General features: G+C 44.0%; 1 protein-coding gene across 1 annotated transcript in view; it reads left to right on the top strand.

Annotated features, from left to right (window-relative positions):
• Nucleotides 1-999: 999 nt before the first annotated feature.
• LOC126235737 (acidic phospholipase A2 PA4-like) overlaps nt 1,000-14,583 on the top strand; it is a 201,564-nt gene continuing 187,980 nt past the window's right edge. Inside the window, exon 1 of the mRNA XM_049944521.1 lies at nt 1,000-1,089. The gene's annotated coding sequence lies outside the window, so the exon portion shown is untranslated. The remainder of the gene's footprint in view (nt 1,090-14,583) is intronic.

Below are 14,583 nucleotides of genomic sequence, written 5' to 3'. Positions count from 1 at the left end.
TGAGTGAAACTGAAGAAGAACTGAAAGACATGTACAGATCTCTCAGGCACAGTGCCAGCAAAATCGGACGTTTGATTAACCAAGAGAAAACCGAATATATGGAAATAGGTCGAGTCATAAACCCAAATCCTTACTTTGAAATTGAACAAAAATCTAAATTCAGAAAAGTTCTCCAGTTTAAATACCTTGGATCATGTTTCAACAGTAAAAATATCATAACAATGGATATAAATGAAAGAATAGCCCCAGGGTCAAGATGTATGTACTCACTAAGCAACCCACTCAAAAGTAAAGCTTTGTCAATCACCACAATGATGAAGATATACAACACTAGTATTTGCTCCATGGCTCAGAAAGCTGGACTCTTACAAAGAATGAAAGAGAAAAACTGAATTTTTTCGAAAGAAAAGTAATGAGAAAAATCTGGGGACCTGTGTTGGAGAATGGTGCATGGAGAATTCGAAAGAACAAAGAAATTTATCAGTTAATGAAGCAAGCCACCATCATTCAGAAATTAAAAAGTAGGAAACCGCAATGGGCTGGACATGTGGCCAGAATGGAAAGCAACAGGATCACCAAGAAAGCATTTGAAGGAACTCTCCAGGCAACAAGACCATTGGACCGGCCTCGTACAAGGTGGAAAGATGACAAAGAGTTCTCAGGTCGTACCTCGTACTTTCGTGAACTCCTGCAAGATAAGACTGCAATGAGACTCTCGAAACCAAATGAGGTACTGTGTTGTCATATGGACGATGCAAAAGTGGGGGAGGCGGGCAGCAGGCAGGTGCGCGCACCGCCGCGCCGGCCGGCTACCTCCGGAGTGGGAGCGGCGTGACTTTCTAAGCCGCTGGCCGTGCCTCCGCTGTAAAAAGCGGCGCGGCGCGCGCGCGCGCTCAGTCGCGGTCGTGATGCGGCGACCCCAGCAGCTGCCGGCGCGCGCGGTCGCCTGGCCCTGGTCGTGGTCGTGGTCGCAGGCGCAGCCGGCCGCCGCCCCCGCTGGCCTCGGCGCCGCCACCGCCTCCGCCGCCGTCGTGCTGGTGCTGCTCGCCTCGCTCAGCCTTCTGCCCGCGGCCGCCGCCGCTTTCTCAGGTCAGTCACACGACCTCTCACCGAATCCAATTTTCACAAAATCGCGATTTTGGGGTGGCTGTTTTATCCGCAGAAAATGGACCTAAAGCTCGGGAAATTAAAAAATTCATCAAGTCCGAGTAGTAATCGCGCACTATGGGTTCGGTATAAAGTTAATTATGAATACAGATAGTTCAACCATCCCGGGAATCTAGAATCTAGAAGAGTTTTGCCTGTTATCAATATCAATACTGGAAAGGTATCGGTCACAATAATACCTAGACTGTACCAGAATCTCTACAGTAATTCCTAAGACTAGTCTGGACATACAGATACCAGCGAGCAGAGGACTTAAAAGTTCAAACCTGCAAAGAGAGAAGATTTCATAAAATATATATTTGCTTACTTAAATATGATTACAATAATTGACAAAACATAATATTTTTTCGTGATGTAACTACAAAATAACAATTTTCTATTTTTTTTCTTTACTTGTACTTTGAAACCTTGCTTCTTGCCAAATTTCATGATTCCAGGCCAACAGGAAGTGCCCCACAGGTTTTGATGAGTGATCCTGCCAGTATCAAAATACGTGACATAAACTGCCTGATCTTTTGACTGCATTGACTTAGCAGCTTCAATTGTTTGCACCACCAACGGACCGTAGAGCTCAGTATGTGACTCATATTTCAATTTGATACATCAACTCGTTCCTGATAAAACGAGTGAGATAGAACAAAAATCACAAAAAAAATTTTTTTTCGTGTGACATAAATACAAATTAATGTTTTTTCGGACTTTTACTTCTACTGCTAAATGTTGCTTCTTGCCGAATTTCATGATTCTAGGTCAACGGGGAGTACACTATCGTTTTTCGCGAGTGAGTTTCCAAGCATCAAAACATGTAACATAATTGACCGAATCTTTTGACTGCATTATCTTAGAAGCTTCAGTTGTGTACACTGCAAAAGCGATCGAAGACCTTCGTATGTAACAAATTTGAACTTGATATGTCTACCTGTTACTGAGAATAATGGGTCTTAACAGGCGGACAGACAAAACAGAGAGACCGACGGACAACGAAGCGATCCTCTAAGCGTTCCGCTTTTACCGATTGCGGTTCGGATCCCTAAAGGCAAATTTTCAATCATTCGATCAGTATTTCCTTATAACATGTTATGAACGAAGTTGATACACTGGTACAACACCTACTCTCAAAACGGATTTATAGGGTCTCGAAAAAACAAAAGCACTATGCGACTTAATATGTGTGATCAGTCTCCTAGACTTAGAACTACTTAAACCGAACTAACCTAAGGACATCACACACATCCATGCTCGAGGCAGGATTCGAACCTGCAACCGTAGCAGCAGCGCGGTTCCGGAATGAAGCGCCTAGAACCGATCAGTCACAAAGGGCCGCCTATAGGGTCCCCTTACAGCTTCTAGTTTGAAATGTTGCTTTCTGCTCTTAATATATACAAGGTGTAGTGAAACCTATACAACAAATGTCTAGGGATGATAGATCACGTCAAGGGGAAGAACGTTTGTTAGAGGCAAAATATTCACTGACACTTCCCGGCCTTTTGTGTTGGCCATGGCCCTGAGGGCGGCAGGGTGTAGGTGTTCTGCCGGCCAGGGTGGCAGAGCGGTTCTAGGCGCTACAGGCTGGAACCGCGCGGCCGCTACGGTCGCAGGTTCGAATCCTGCCTCGGGCGTGGATGTGTGTGATGTCCTTAGGTTAGTTAGGTTTAAGTAGTTCTAAGTCTAGGAGACTGATGACCTCAGATGTTAAGTCCCATAGTTCCTAGAGCCATTTGAACCGGAAATCTGCCCCAGAAAGCCATACTTCCGTCTTGGTTTCATGGAAACGCAACATCGCATTGTTCACAAAGGTAATTCTGGTGGGTCATTGCACTTTGCAAGTTGTCTTTTTCTCGTTGCAATATTACGAAATAATACGCATTTAACACGATGCCTTTTCATATACCTTTTGAATATCTAGGTATGTTACGGTTAGGTGGGAGTGGAAGTTGCGTGTCTCTGAAGCAGTTAAAGTTCTCGCGCATCTCAGCGCCCTGAGCTACAATGCTTTTTTCGTAGGAAGTGCTATATGGGTAGCGCTTAGTTAGTGGAATTCAGGGTTTGTAACAAATTTCTGGAGACATAATAGATTGGAGAAACGATAAGCGTTCTAAGGTCCGTGCTTTTTACCAGTCTGATCTGTACTGCACGTGTGCAGTACAAACAAAATATTTTGCAAAAAAAAAAAAAAAAAAAGAAAAGAAAAGTCAATTTTTCATCTGACTCGTATGATCTTCTATAAGAAATACTTTAAACGGAAAAAAATCATACGTTAAAGGGTTACATACGACTGTTCACATGCGCAAAAATGAATTGTATGTTTTGTGTTTCTTAAAAATATTAATGAAACTTTTAAACTAAGACGGGCCGATCTTAGGATAGTTAGTGTAGTTACTTAACACATCTAATTAGCAGATATTTCATTCAAACTGTATTTACTGAGCCAGCCGGAGTGGCCGAGCTGTTCTAGGCGCTTCAGTCTAAAAATGGTTCAAATGGCTCTGAGTACTATGGGACTCAACTTCTAAGGTCATCAGTCCCCTAGAACTTAGAACTAGTTAACCTAAGGACATCACACACATCCATGCCTGAGGCAGGATTCGAACCTGCGACCGTAGCGGTCTCGCGGTTCCAGACTGCAGCGCCTAGAACCGCACGGCCACATCGGCCGGGCCGACCCCGGTGGTCTAGCGGTTCTAGGCGCTCAGTCCGGAACCGCGCGACTGCTACGGTCGCAGGTTCGAATCCTGCCTCGGGCATGGATGTGTGTGATGTCATTAGGTTAGTTAGGTTTAAGTAGTTCTAAGTTCTAGGGGACTGATGACCACAGATGTTAAGTCCCATAGTGCTCAGAGCCATTTGAACCATTTTTAGACTGAAGCGCCGTGGGTCGGTGTTGTTTGGGACTACTTAATTGGGTCGTGTCTGTTACCTAGGCCATTAAATGGCAAGCACTATTACAATTTTCTCTCCAGAGCGTTGACAGAATTGCTGGAAGACGTCCCGCTCCCTACAAACAACGCATGTGGTTCCAACATGACGGGGCGCCGGCACATCTCAGTCGTCGTGTGCGTCGATTCCTGGACCGACGGTTGCCAGAAACGTGGATTGGCAGAGGTGATCTTGTACCATGGCCTGCTCGATCCCCAGATATGTTCCCTCTGGAATTTTGTGTGGGGAGAGATGCGCAACCTTGTTTACGCAATCCCTGTTGCATCAGAAGAGGATCTGGTTGCCCGGATAGTACCAGCAGCATCAACAATTCAGTATACTCCCGGGGATTTTGCCGGTGTCAGACAGAACATGATCCGACGGTGTAACCTTTGTTTACGTGTCAATGAAGGCATTTTTGAAAATCTACTGTAATTGAAATTTGGCTGTGTTAATGTGTTGTCTCTTGGTCACAAAAAAATGGAAAAGTGTTTGTTGGTTTAATTAATTTGTCGCCAGAGAAATCTTCCTCTACCGGTTTAAATTCTTCTCATAGGGAAAAATGATATTAGGGAAAAATATTTGTTTTGGTGTCCTCTACAACCTCCCAGAGTTTGTCGGTTTAAATACTTTTCACCCTGTATAAATTGATAATGTGGACGATCGTTCGCCACACACCTAAAAGTTACGTGCCACCCCGATTTTTATTTTTTATTTTTTCGCGCTGTAAACGAAAGCACGAAGCGCTCACAGGCACGAAATCGAAACACGGTACTAATTGATGCGCGAAGAGACGTCACGTCACGCGGCTGACTGTCTCCGAAATTTGCCGCGACCTCCTTGTGCACCGTATTCTTTCTTGTTGGTTTCCGCCATTGTCGCATTCAGACACTCGTCTCGGAACTTGCGCGTACTCGACCATTTCTGAAGTGAGTATGCATTATATTTAGAATTGTTAGCACTGCCCAAAAGCCCGAACATATTGCGTCCGTGTAACGTTTACGGGGGATCGATCATGACACCTCTAAAAATTGGTGCATCTGGAAGCACTTGTCACACACAATACCTGAAACACAGCGACTTTCAATGTCCACATAGCTCTCTGTTTACGACACGTTTCGGCACCTCTTTGTATCATTAGGAGGATATTATTTCTGTACATTATTGAACCTGATCCATTGTTCGTTCTATAGCTACAACAGTTGGGAGTTTCTCTTGGATGTGGAATGCATCGCCACACCATAAGAAAGACTACACCGTAATAAATATTGTTATGTTTCACATTCATTTCACAGATAGCAAGTGGAGTCTTCTGTAGACTCTCCAGCTAACACCAAACTCAGGAACATAATTTTTACTGACTAAAATGTCGACATCGGCTGCGTAGAATCTATTTTAAAGTTATTATGCCGTTTCGGTATGACGCCACATGTCATCTTCAACGGAACGCTGTAAATATCTTTATGTCAGTCGTAATCTTTATGAACAATCTTTGAAATACGAGTTACGATAGTTGTAGTACTGTAAATGCTTCATCATTGTTAGAAACAAACGGTGACCAAATACACGAACGCCCGCAGAACAACTAGGCTCAGTTATTCTGGCCTTGTGCTTCGCTCTTTTAATACATTGTCTGATGGTTCAAATGGCTCTGAGCACTATGGGACTTAACATCTACATCTACATCTACATCTATACTCCGCAAGCCACCTTACGGTGTGTGGCGGAGGGTACTTATTGTACCACTATCTGATCCCCCCTTCCCTGTTCCATTCACGAATTGTGCGTGGGAAGAACGACTGCTTGTAAGTCTCCGTATTTGCTCTAATTTCTCGGATCTTTTCGTTGTGATCATTACGCGAGATATATGTGGGCGGTAGTAATATGTTGCCCATCTCTTCCCGGAATGTGCTCTCTCGTAATTTCGATAATAAACCTCTCCGTATTGCGTAACGCCTTTCTTGAAGTGTCCGCCACTGGAGCTTGTTCAGCATCTCCGTAACGCTCTCGCGCTGACTAAATGTCCCCATGACGAATCGCGCTGCTTTTCGCTGGATCATGTCTATCTCTTCTATTAATCCAACCTGGTAAGGGTCCCATACTGATGAGCAATACTCAAGAATCGGACGAACAAGCGTTTTGTAAGCTACTTCTTTCGTCGATGAGTCACATTTTCTTAGAATTCTTCCTATGAATCTCAACCTGGCGCCTGCTTTTCCCACTATTTGTTTTATGTGATCATTCCACTTCAGATCGCTCCGGATAGTAACTCCTAAGTATTTTACGGTCGTTACCGCTTCCAATGATTTACCACCTATGGCATAATCGTACTGGAATGGATTTCTGCCCCTATGTATGCGCATTATATTACATTTATCTACGTTTAGGGAAAGCTGCCAGCTGTCGCACCATTCATTAATCCTCTGCAGGTCTTCCTGGAGTACGTACGAGTCTTCTGATGTTGCTACTTTCTTGTAGACAACCGTGTCATCTGCAAATAGCCGGCCGGCCGAAGTGGCCGTGCGGTTAAAGGCGCTGCAGTCTGGAACCGCGGGACCGCTACGGTCGCAGGTTCGAATCCTGCCTCGGGCATGGATGTTTGTGATGTCCTTAGGTTAGTTAGGTTTAACTAGTTCTAAGTTCTAGGGGACTAATGACCTCAGCAGTTGAGTCCCATAGTGCTCAGAGCCATTTTTTTTGCAAATAGCCTCACGCAGCTACCGATGTTGTCAACTAAGTCATTTATGTATATTGTAAACAATAAAGGTCCTATCACGCTTCCTTGCGGTACTCCCGAAATTACCTCTACATCTGCAGATTTTGAACCGTTAAGAATGACATGTTGTGTTCTTTCTTCTAGGAAATCCTGAATCCAATCACAAACCTGGTCCGATATTCCGTAAGCTCGTATTTTTTTCACTAAACGTAAGTGCGGAACCGTATCAAATGCCTTCCTGAAGTCCAGGAATACGGCATCAATCTGCTCGCCAGTGTCTACGGCACTGTGAATTTCTTGGACAAATAGGGCGAGCTGAGTTTCACATGATCTCTGTTTGCGGAATCCATGTTGGTTATGATGAAGGAGATTTGTATTATCTAAGAACGTCATAATACGAGAACATAAAACATGTTCCATTATTCTACAACAGATTGACGTAAGCGAAATAGGCCTATAATTATTCGCATCTGATTTATGACCCTTCTTGAAAATGGGAACGACCTGCGCTTTCTTCCAGTCGCTAGGTACTTTACGTTCTTCCAGAGATCTACGATAAATTGCTGATAGAAAGGGGGCAAGTTCTTTAGCATAATCACTGTAGAATCTTACGGGTATCTCGTCTGGTCCGGATGCTTTTCCGCTACTAAGTGATAGCAGTTGTTTTTCAATTCCGATGTCGTTTATTTCAATATTTTCCATTTTGGCGTCCGTGCGACGGCTGAAGTCAGGGACCGTGTTACGATTTTCCGCAGTGAAACAGTTTCGGAACACTGAATTCAGTATTTCTGCCTTTCTTCGGTCGTCCTCTGTTTCGGTGCCATCGTGGTCAACGAGTGACTGAATAGGGGATTTAGATCCGCTTACCGATTTTACATATGACCAAAACTTTTTAGGGTTCTTGTTTAGATTGTTTGCCAATGTTTTATGTTCGAATTCGTTGAATGCTTCTCTCATTGCTCTCTTTACGCTCTTTTTCGCTTCGTTCAGCTTTTCCTTATCAGCTATGATTCGACTACTCTTAAACCTATGATGAAGCTTTCTTTGTTTCCGTAGTACCTTTCGTACATGATTGTTATACCACGGTGGATCTTTCCCCTCGCTTTGGACCTTAGTCGGTACGAACTTATCTAAGGCGTACTGGACGATGTTTCTGAATTTTTTCCATTTTTGTTCCACATCCTCTTCCTCAGAAATGAACGTTTGATGGTGGTCACTCAGATATTCTGCGATTTGTGCCCTATCACTCTTGTTAAGCAAATATATTTTCCTTCCTTTCTTGGCATTTCTTATTACACTTGTAGTCATTGATGCAACCACTGACTTATGATCACTGATACCCTCTTCTACATTCACGGAGGTCTACATCTGAGGTCATCAGTCCCCTAGAACGTAGAACTACTTAAACCTAACTAACCTAAGGACATCACACACATCCATGCCCGAGGCAGGATTTTAACCTGCGACCGTAGCAGTCGCGCGGTTTCGGACTGAAGCGCCTAGAACCGCTCGGCCACAACGGCCGGCCATTGTCTTGATGAATAAATCGGGTTCTCCCCTGCGTTCTATAATTTAGATGCACTTAACTAGACACATATGATCATGGTTGGATGCGCATCCTGTAATTAATGTAGTAGGTTTAATGTAAAGTGACATATTCGTATAACTACTGTGGCAACTCATGATTTTTCAACAGAAATTTCCATTAAGATGTAAATGTGTACTCACTAAAATGCATAAAGTAATTCCTAGGCTATAACAGCTTAATATAGTTGAAATAAACGTTTTAACTGTGTGCGTGAGTCGATCATATTGTTGCAATTCTTTTACAACAGCCAAGCATTACAATGTTGTTGTGATCTTCAGTCCTGAGACTGGTTTGATGCAGCCCTCCATGCTACTCTATCCTGTGCAAGCTTCTTCATCTCCCAGTACCTACTGCAACCTACATCCTTCTGAATCTGCTTAGTGTATTCATCTCTTAGTCTCCCTCTACGATTTTTACCCTCCACGCTGCCCTCCAATACTAAATTGGTGATCCCTTGATGCCTCAGAACATGTCCTATCAACCGATTCCTTCTTGTGGTCAAGTTGTGCCACAAACTTCTCTTCTCCCCAATCCTATTCAATACTTCCTCATTAGTTATGTGATCTACCCATCTAATCTTAAGCATTCTTCTGTAGCACCACATTTCAAAAGCTTCTCTTCTCTTCTTGTCCAAACTATTTATCGTCAATGTTACACTTCCACACATGGCTACACTCCATACAAATACTTTCAGAAACGACTTCCTGACCCTTAAATCTATACTCGATGTTAACAAATTTCTCTTTTTCGGAAATGCTTTCCTTGCCATTGCCAGTCTACATTTTATATCCTCTCTATTTCGACCATCATCAGTTATTTTGCTCCCCAAATAGCAAAACTCATTTACTACTTTGAGTGTCTCATTTCCTAATCTAATTCCTTCAGCATCACCCGACTTAATTCGACTACATTCCATTATCCTTGTTTTGCTTTTGTTGATGTTCATCCTATACCCTCCTTTCAAGACACTGTCCATTCCGTTCAACTGCTCTTCCAAGTTCGTTGCTGTCTCTGACAGAATTAATGTCATCGGCGATCCTCAAAGTTTTTACTTCTTCCCCATGGATTTTAATACCCACTCTGAATTTTTCTTTTGTTTCCTTCACTGCTTGCTCAATATACAGATTGAATAACATCGGGGAGAGGCTACAACCCTGTCTCACTCCCTTCCCAACCACTGCTTCCCTTTCATGTCCCTCGACTCTTATAACTGCCATCTGGTTTCTGTACAAATTGTAAATAGCCTTTCGCTCCCTGTATTTTACCCCCGCCACCTTCAGAATTTGAAAGAGTATTCCAGTCACCATTGTCAAAAGCTTTCTCTAAGTCTACAAATGCTAGAAACGTAGGTTTGCCTTTTCTTAATCTTTCTTCTAAGATAAGTCGTAAGGTTAGAATTGCCTCACGTGTTCCAACATTTCTACGGAATCCAAACTGATCTTCCCCGAGGTCGGCTTCTACTGGTTTTTCCATTCGTCTGTAAAGAATTCGCGTTAGTATTTTGCAGCCGTGACTTATTAAACTGATAGTTTGGTAATTTTCACATCTGTCAACACCTGCTTTCTTTGGGATTGGAATTATTATATTCTACTTGATTTCTGAGGGTATTTCGCCTGTCTCATACATCTTGCTTACCAGATGGTAGAGTTTTGTCAGGACTGGCTCTCCCTAGGCTGTCAGTAGTTCTAATGGAATGTTGTCTACAAGCATGACAATATAACTCACATTTTTGTGATGTCATTATTATTGGAGCATAAAAAATTATTTTTAGTAAGAAATTCGTATCTGAGTTATAAAGAACTTATAGTCAACCTATCTTCGCGCTCCTTTTAAAATATATATTATTAGCGGGTATGATACGGTTTCTGAGAAACAATTGAAAATGTGTACTCCTGGACAATGTACACGGTTTGTCTCACAGACATAACCCTTAGCCTTTATGTAGATTGTTCTTATCCGAAGTATTTATTGTGAATATTGAGCTGTTGAGGGGAAGGAACACGTGTTTATAAGGCAAATGTCTGTAGGTTGTTAGACTATTGGGGAGCGGAAGTAAATATAATCGACTCTTAGAATTGACTTTTACATGACAAATAATACATCTTACATTTTCAGCCTCAGGTTAGCTTGAGAAATTACTCCAAAATACACTCCTGGAAATTGAAATAAGAACACCGTGAATTCATTGTCCCAGGAAGGGGAAACTTTATTGACACATTCCTGGGGTCAGATACATCACATGATCACACTGACAGAACCACAGGCACATAGACACAGGCAACAGAGCATGCACAATGTCGGCACTAGTACAGTGTATATCCACCTTTCGCAGCAATGCAGGCTGCTATTCTCCCATGGAGACGATCGTAGAGATGCTGGATGTAGTCCTGTGGAACGGCTTGCCATGCCATTTCCACCTGGCGCCTCAGTTGGACCAGCGTTCGTGCTGGACGTGCAGAACGCGTGAGACGACGCTTCATCCAGTCCCAAACATGCTCAATGGGGGACAGATTCGGAGATCTTGCTGGCCAGGGTAGTTGACTTACACCTTCTAGAGCACGTTGGGTGGCACGGGACACATGCGGACGTGCATTGTCATGTTGGAACAGCAAGTTCCCTTGCCGGTCTAGGAATGGTAGAACGATGGGTTCGATGACGGTTTGGATGTACCGTGCACTATTCAGTGTCCCCTCGACGATCACCAGTGGTGTACGGCCAGTGTAGGAGATCGCTCCCCACACCATGATGCCGGGTGTTGGCCCTGTGTGCCTCGGTCGTATGCAGTCCTGATTGTGGCGCTCACCTGCACGGCGCCAAACACGCATACGACCATCATTGGCACCAAGGCAGAAGCGACTCTCATCGCTGAAGACGACACGTCTCCATTCGTCCCTCCATTCACGCCTGTCGCGACACCACTGGAGGCGGGCTACACGATGTTGGGGCGTGAGCGGAAGACGGCCTAACGGTGTGCGGGACCGTAGCCCAGCTTCATGGAGACGGTTGCGAATGGTCCTCGCCGATACCCCAGGAGCAACAGTGTCCCTAATTTGCTGGGAAGTGGCGGTGCGGTCCCCTACGGCACTGCGTAGGATCCTACGGTCTTGGCGTGCATCCGTGCGTCGCTACGGTCCGGTCCCAGGTCGACGGGCACGTGCACCTTCCGCCGACCACTGGCGACAACATCGATGTACTGTGGAGACCTCACGCCCCACGTGTTGAGTAATTCGGCGGTACGTCCACCCGGCCTCCCGCATGCCCACTATACGCCCTCGCTCCAAGTCCGTCAACTGCACATACGGTTCACGTCCACGCTGTCGCGGCATGCTACCAGTGTTAAAGACTGCGATGGAGCTCCGTATGCCACGGCAAACTGGCTGACACTGACGGCGGCGGTGCACAAATGCTGCGCAGCTAGCGCCATTCGACGGCCAACACCGCGGTTCCTGATGTGTCCGCTGTGCCGTGCGTGTGATCATTGCTTGTACAGCCCTCTCGCAGTGTCCGGAGCAAGTGTGGTGGGTCTGACACACCGGTGTCAATGTGTTCTTTTTTCCATTTCCAGGAGTGTATGTTTCTGTATGACACAGTGAAATAATAGCAAGCCATCTGTACAAGCTTCTATACATTTATGTCATGCACCTAAGACAATATTCACGTTACAACATTCAAATAAACCTTTGCCTAGATATTACGGCAGTTCTATGATATGTTTCTCGCAACCGAATTTACCACGAAGCTATTATTTCAAGAATTTAACTTTAAGTTTTATGTGTCATGTTACATTTTATCCGTATTTTATCTATACACTAGTTGCAGCTTTCTTACCGCCTCTGAACCACACACAGCAAGTTATTTTCAGATTTTGGTAAATATGCATCGATGTAAAAGTTATCTATCAATATCCGTGAAAACACGCTCTGCTATCTGTCGCAGTATTTGAATCATCTGCAAATGAAAGAAACCTGGCATCTAGCAGTTTTACAGATGAAATATTTATACTATACCAAAGACAAAGCAAAGGTGTAAGGGAGAACCTTGGGGGACATCAGACGTAATTACCCTCTAGTTGGGTAATGAGTCATAGATTAACTTATGAGTCTGTCTTATTCAAAAACTTCTTTCATGTTAGAGAAACACGACTTAAACTACGACGGTGTGCTGAAAAGTTATGCCATCGAAATTTTTTTCTGTGGAAACTCTTAAAGCTTTTTCAATAAAACAAACGTTATTAACATTATAAATCTTGTTTCTTCGCGTCTACATAGTCGCAGCCCTTTGCCGCTAGAGAGCTCCGAATCCTAGGGTGTAACACAGTGGTCTTTAACGTAACTATGCCGGTGCGTGAGAAACAGCGTTCTGTGATAGGGTTTCGAATTGGAAGAGTTCGTCCATAGATGGAACACCCTCTTCCTCAGCATTCCAGCGCCAGATCACACACGAACGCTGCGACAAGTGCAACAGTCCGACATCTTGGGTTCACTGTCCTCGATCGTCCTCACTACAGCCCCGACTTGGCCGCTTCCGATTTCATCTGTATCCAAAGCTTAAATAACACCTTCAAGGAATTCTCTTTGGTAGTTCGAAATAGTACAATCAGAAATGAAGTTGTGGCTCCGACAAAAAAATGGCTCTGAGAACTATGGGACTCAACTGCTGAGGTCATAAGTCCCCTAGAACTTAGAACTACTTAAACCTAACTAACCTAAGGACAACACACACATCCATGCCCGAGGCAGGATTCGAACCTGCGACCGTAGCGGTCGCGCGGTTCCAGACTGTAGCGCCAGAACCGCTCGGCCACCAGCGGCCGGCGGTGGCTCCGACAGCAAAGTCAAACGTTCTAATGACGGTATCAACAAATATGGTCTCTAGTTTAGAGAAATGTGCTCGTCACCAGCGTAACTATATTGAGTAGACATGTAGACTTGAGGAATGTAGAATGTTAATAATGTTTGCTTTATTTAAAAAGTTCTAAGAGTTTTCACATCAAAAATTCGGAGGCATTACTTTTCACGACTCTCTCGTATATTCCAAAGTTACTTATGACGCTGTATAATGCTAATTTACTAAGAAGGTTGCCGGCCGGGGTGGCCGAGCGGCTCTAGGCACTACAGTCTGGAACCGCGCGACCGCTACGGGATGTGTGTGATGTCCTTAGGTTAGTTAGGTTTAAGTAGTTCTAAGTTCTAGGGGACTGATGACCTCAGAAGTTAAGTCCCATAGTGCTCAGAGCCATTTGAATCATTTACTAAAACGGTTGCTGTGATTTACACTGTCAGATGCCCATAACAAGTAATTGAGAATTACGTAAGCTGTACTTTGTTATGTAATACATTATATTGTAGATGTCACAGTGTGTTCTGTACCCGTGAATGTGTCTGTAACTTCTCCGGTTAGGTTGTTTTCATACGACGGAATCTAGGAAAACCGTCGTTTACACTCATTCAGTTCGTCAACGTCCCATACGTAGCATGGATAACAAAGCGAACATACGACTTGACAGCCGTGTTCAGTTAGCAGTACTGCAACTATGAGGCATTGGATACAACAAACGCACAGAAAGGCAAATCAAAAGAATCAAAATGTGAGCAGGACCGCGACTTCTGCTTAAAGTTATTCTGTACTTCGCTGTAAGTAGAATCTAGCTGACCAGTTACAATTTAAGATGAATCTACGTTCGAACTTAGTCATTGCCGCTCATAAAAACGCTCAACCTTTTGAACTACCTTACAACTGTCACACACCAACTCAGAGCTTATATCTGCCTTTCATACTTTTGCAAATCCTTTGATTACCACGATTAACGAATGAAGAATTGAACCAACCATGCCGTATCAATACCAGACATGATATGGTACGGGGTCAGTAAATTGTGTGATCATACAGTTCGTGGTAGGCAATACAGAGGTTAATGGTACCCGCATAAATGAATGTTATGTATTGAAGACGTTTTGGAAACTACTCGGTCCAGTCACACTAATGTGATGACCGCCTATGTTCGACGTCAATGTGCAGTCACCACTCACAGATGGCAGCTGGCAGCACTAGCACTGGAGGGTATATAAAGCGTGTCAGTAGGAACGCGGAAAACAGTGTAGTCGTTGTCGTATTGCGGAAACGGATTGATTTAGCTGACGTCCAAATCGGCATGATCATTAGCTTTCGGGACGATGATGAAAGCACTTCCGAAACT

The sequence above is a fragment of the Schistocerca nitens genome, chromosome 1 (genome assembly GCF_023898315.1).
Source record: "Schistocerca nitens isolate TAMUIC-IGC-003100 chromosome 1, iqSchNite1.1, whole genome shotgun sequence".
NCBI classification, from domain to species: Eukaryota; Metazoa; Arthropoda; class Insecta; order Orthoptera; family Acrididae; genus Schistocerca; species Schistocerca nitens.
The sequence above is the reverse complement of the archived record's forward strand: the minus strand, read 5'-3'. Positions and strand labels throughout refer to the sequence as shown.